We start from the raw sequence: 5,740 nt of genomic DNA on the forward strand, positions 1-5,740 counted from the left end.
AAAGTATCATCCCTCCAAAATCCCTAATAGCTTTAGAAAGAAGCATAGATCTTTATAATGAAAAAGTCTTGCAGTCACAACCTTAAGCATGTAATGAAACAGCATCACCAATAATCAGACACTTAATGATATTTGTCTATTAATCTAACAGAATAAACAATTGAAAGCACTCATGTAATATCCTTGAAAAAAATATTCTTTTGCTTTTGCTTTCATGGCAGAAAGAAAAAGAATAAAAAAAGAGTTTCTTTTTTGTTGGTCAATTACAGGAACATATAGCATTTGGTAATTTCACATATTTTCTTCCTAGAATACATCAACATCTGAAAATGCTTGCTTTCTCATAGTTCATTTCCTCCTAATCGTTTGTTCATAATTACATGCAGATATGCATTAGGAAAGACATGTAGAAAATGACAACTCTACTTGGCACTGAGCTAGACACTTTTGCTTCAATAATAACAGAAAATCAACAATTGATATTATTTCCCTTATAGTATTTAATTGTAAATAATGGGTGTGTTCATGGAGATTGAATGACTGAACAAGTAAATAATTTTAGTACTTAATTTTTTATAAAGTTTTATATATTGCAAAGATGAGCCAAATAGTTTTGTAGCAATCTATCCACTGATAATGGCTAGGAAAAATAAATATTTATTTGTATGATCGCTATGAACTCTGAGTTTTATGAAGAAATAATACTACTTATCAACTATTATTTTTATGTCAACTGTTCTTAATGGAAACAAGCTTTATTAGTTTGTTTTAGTGCCCCAGTGTCCCCCTATAATTTTATCTAAATTCATTGTTTTTCCATGTCATGTTATCTTGCTTTAACTGTGAAGGGCCAAGCCTTGGAACTTAGTAGTCAAAAAGTATTTACTGATGCTGATAGTATTTAGTACAGGCAGAAGTAAAATTCAAGTCATTTTAGCTAATGAAAAGGAATCAGGAAGCAGATAACTGGATAATCTAGAAACCAGTCTACAAGGTGAGCATGAAAAAATACCACTAAAGGAGAAGGGTAATTTTCCACCCAAATTCATCAGTCATTTTGTTCCCAGATTGTACAGATGAACTTGGTTTCATGGACTGTTACCACCATATAAAACCTTATCAGCAGGGCGATGGTGGCACATACCTTTAATCCCAGCACTTGAGAGGCAGAGGCAGAAAAAGCTCTGTGAGTTTGACGCCAGTGTGGTCTACAGAGCGAGTTCCAGGACATCTAGGGCTACACAGAGAAACTCTGTCTCGAAAAACAAAAAGCAAACCAAAACCAAAACAAAAAAATTATCAAGGTAATAATTATCAGCACTATTTGACAAGAGTATAATTCAGCATAAACAAAGTAGAATGATGAAGTGTAGTGTAGTGTAAAATGGACATAAACAGTAAAAAAGAAACTGGAAAAGGGAGGGTTGAAATCCATGAGGTTCTGCATTCTCAGTGCACTTTTGAGCTCTATTTCTATTAAGTCTAGGTACATATCTAATCTTTGTTATCTACATAACCCAGGTGATACTGCTTCTAACACAGCTGACTATACCTCAGGGCTTCCGAGCAGGAAGGCAGGGCAACAGATGATGCCATATAATCATGGAGTTACCGCTCTTATGCAATAGGGAACTTTTCCAAGTCAGACTCAAACAGCAGATTACTTTCCCATCACAACATAAATGAAATGAAGCTCCTGACACCACACATGTTGAACACACTGGCGACAGATGGAGAGTGTTCAAAGAAGAAGCCGAGAGCTTCAGACCAGCAAATGAAAAGAGACATGACAGCAGAAGAGGAAGAAGCTAGATCAGAGTTAAGTCTTTTTACTTCTCTCGGCTTCAAGGATCAGGAATGAGTCAAAAAGAAAGATGTAAATATTAACTTTAGAATTAGCTCATTATTGTTTTGACTCAACAGAATGTGTGATTCTCATTTAAAATAAGGGTAAATCTTCTATTTATTTATTTATTTATTATCTATCTATCTATTTATTTATTTATTCATTTGGTTTTTTTGAGACAGGTTTTCTCTATGTAGCCCTGGCTGTCCTGGAACTCACTCTGTAGACCAGGCTGGCCTTCAACTCATAGAGATCCACCTGTCTCTGCCCCCCGACTCCTGGGATTAAAGGCATGCACCATGACCACCCAGCTACTACCACCACCCTGCTGACTTAGTTATTTTCAAAGTTTTACTTTTGTTCCTAAAACTTCCCAAGATAAGACTCCTCCACCAGGAGGATGTAAGAGCAGGACAGAAGAAAGGACAAGAGGCTAACACCAAGAATGTTTGAAAAAGCCATATGGAAATCTAATATTTTATGTGTGTGTGCATGCAAATTTAAATGCAATGATGTGATACTGTGTTGTAGAATATTATTTTAAGATAAATTACATTTGTTTATGCTCTGGAACATTTGTTTAATGATGCAAAGATGTGTTGTATTCTTTTATGTTGCATTTGTTTAACTTTGTGAAGCTGTGTTACTGTGCCTGTCTAAAACACCTGATGGTCTAGTAAAGAGCTGAATGTCCAATAGCCAGGTAGGAGAAAGGATAAGCAGGGCTGGCAGGCAGAGACAATAAATATAAGGAGAAATTTAGAAGAAACAAGAGACATCAAGGAGCAGGAGAACAAGGAGAGGAAGATGCTAGGGGCCAGCCACACAGCCACACAGCCAGCCACAGACTTAAGAGTGAAAGTAAGATTACAGAAGTAAGAAAAAGAAAAAGCCCAAAAGTAAAAGGTAGACAGGATAATTTAAGAAAAACTGTCAAGAAACAAGCTAAGCTAAGGCTTGGCATTTATAAGAAAGTATAAGCCTATGTGTGTGGATTTATTTGGGAGCTGGGTGGCAGGTCCCCCCAAAAGAGCCAAAGAGTAAAGAGCCAAAAAAGCAAAAACAAATAACCAACTACAATATTGGGAATAATGCTTCTTCCAAAAGGCACAGGTAGACAAATAAAAAGTTCAGTATTGGGTGTAAGGATATATCCCCTCAATTTGTTGGTCAGAGGGGTCCCATAGAACACCCCCCCAAGCAATACAGACTGTTATTGCTCTTAATTGCTGTATAAGTTTGCTTCTCTGTTGTGATGAAAATACTTTGAGTATAAGCAACTTGAAGAGCAATGTATTTATTAAAACTCAAGGCAAATGTATCAAACTAAAATTTTCCCAAACTGCTTCAATCATCTCTAAAAGGAACTCTTTCCCAGTGTTTCCCCTCTAACCCATGTATGACTAGTCAAACATTCTACAGTTCAGGGTCCTTTCATTGACACTCTGCCTTGGGAAATCTCTCACACCTATCTGCTACTATTTACCGCCCAACACCAAGCCCCTCCCTATGCCGGGGCTTCTATTGCCAGCCTTACTCCCACCTGGATGCTCATGTTGTCAACTCCACAACCAAAGGGACCCTTAAAGACGTTCCTAAGTCAACTCTTCACAAGATGCTTTAAAGGCTTCTATGGCTTCTTAGTCCCAGGTCAGAATCCTCACAGGAATATGCAAAGCCTTCCTCAGTCCTGCTCGTTCTCTCTGTTCTTTTCATAGCACCTTTATTCCTAGGGAGATGCTAGGCCTTCTGGGCTTCCTCAGTAGGAAAGGTCTCCTTACACCTCCCACTTTGGCAACAGATTCCACATCTTTTCTCCAGACCACAGATCTGGGAGAAATATTTCCTGCTCCTTTCTCAGCCCAATCTGCAGCACTGTCGCCGTGTGTCCTTTTCAATGACCCCATTTCTCATTGTAGGTTCATTGAGGGAATGGATAGCCTGACCTTCAGTCAGCTATGTGAACCATGTAAACAGAACAATGTGGACTCCTGCTTAGAACTGAATTCCCAGCACTGTGCTTATATGAGTGGTATGTGACCAACAGACATTTGCTAAATGGGGTGAAAACAGATGCCCAGAAAAGGAAACAAATATGTGAGTGAATGCAAACAGTCAAAGCTAATCCTGCTGGGTCCTCAGGATGGCCCAGCAGGTAAAAAGCACTCACTGTAAATGCCTAGTCACCTGAGTTCAACTGTAGAACCCACAGAGGGAAAGAAAACAGCTCCTAAAAGGTGGCCTCTCACCACCACATTCCAGCTATGGCAGACATAGGCACACACCTCACCAATAATAAATAAATAATTTATTTGAATTAAATGTTCTCGCTGAAGAACACAGCCTTGCAGGTGGAGAGTTTCCAGCTCCCGCCAAGCCCTGGCAGTCCTGCAGCCCACTTATAAAATAAACACACAGATGCTTACATTATTTAAACTATTTGGCCTAATGGCTCAGGCTTCTTGTTATCTAGTTCCTATAACTTAAATTAACCCACTTCTATTAATCTATACCTTGCCACGTGGCTCGTGGCTTACTGGTACCTTACATATTGCTTTTCACGGGGGCAGCTGGCTGTGTCTCCCTCTCTTCGCCTTCCTGTTTCCCCAATTCTCCTCTCTGCTAGTCCCGCCTATATTTCCTGCCTGGCTACTGGCTAATCAGTGTTTTATTTATCAATCAATCATAGCAATATTTACAGCATAGAGAACATCCCACAGTTCAGCCTGTCCAATCCAAACGCCTCCATGGTCAAATGGAAGCCTTAAAAACAAGTAGTCCAGGCTGAAATCGCAGCAAATCCTGGTCCCATAACCTCAAGCTGAGCGGATAGGTTGACAGAAAGGTAAGACTTGGACTTTAAGACTAAGGTTGCAACTCAGTTGATGGAGTGCTCTCCTGAGCTCATGTACAAAGCCCTGAGACTGATTCCCAGCACTGTGTAAAACCAGATGTGGTGGGGCATTCTGCAGTGTGAGGGTGGAGGCAGAAAGATCAAAGGTCCAAGATGATCCTTGACTACTTACAAGAGACTGTCTGGGAAATGGGAGGAAAGAGATTGGACTGTACCACTTACTAGCTGTGCTTCTTCAGGCCAGTGACTCCACTTCTGGGAGCATCTTTGCATCCAGTTTTCAAAATGAGCATACAGACAAGCGTACTGTTCAAAGAGAAGCTATAATTAGTGAGCAAATAATATGTGCTCAATAAATCTAGGCTCCTCTCTTTTCTCTTTTTTCTTCAGTTGTAATTATTTGTGTGTATTTTATGTGTGTATGTGTGTGGGCAGATTCCAGCTTGGGAGGTCTGTGTGGAAAGTTCATAGCACAACAGAAAGATGTGAATTAGAATGTAGAAACCAAATTTAATGGTTTCAAGATTTGTGTAAATCATGTCTTTTCGAGCAATGCCTTAGGCAGGCCCAGCCTGAAGGCATGCTAGAACATGAGCACTCCCGACCAGAAAAGTGAAAGAACTCTCACTGCCTACAGTATAGTGCTATCTCTTGTGAGGTGAGCAGCTCAAGAGAGCTGCCCGGAGGAACACTTAAAGCAGTGGCTCTCAATCTTCCTGATGCTGCAAACCTTTAGTACAGTTACTCACGTTGTGGTGACCCCCGCAACCATAAAATTATTTCCATTGCTTCTTCATAACTATAATGTTGCTACTGTTATGGATCATGATGTAAATAGAATGAAGATCATGTCCCACAGGTTGAGAGCCTCTGACTTGAGTGCTCAGAATTGACAGGGACACTAGCAGGGAGCTCAGTTTTACAAAAGCTGTCCTGCAGGGATATGCCTACCTGTAAAGATGCCAATCAGACAAGGCACATGGGAACGTGTAGAGACCAAGAAAGAGAAACAGCACACTGGTTGTGGGCATGGCTCAATG

Source organism: Peromyscus maniculatus, chromosome 6 (assembly GCF_049852395.1).
Source record: "Peromyscus maniculatus bairdii isolate BWxNUB_F1_BW_parent chromosome 6, HU_Pman_BW_mat_3.1, whole genome shotgun sequence".
Classification (NCBI taxonomy): Eukaryota; Metazoa; Chordata; class Mammalia; order Rodentia; family Cricetidae; genus Peromyscus; species Peromyscus maniculatus.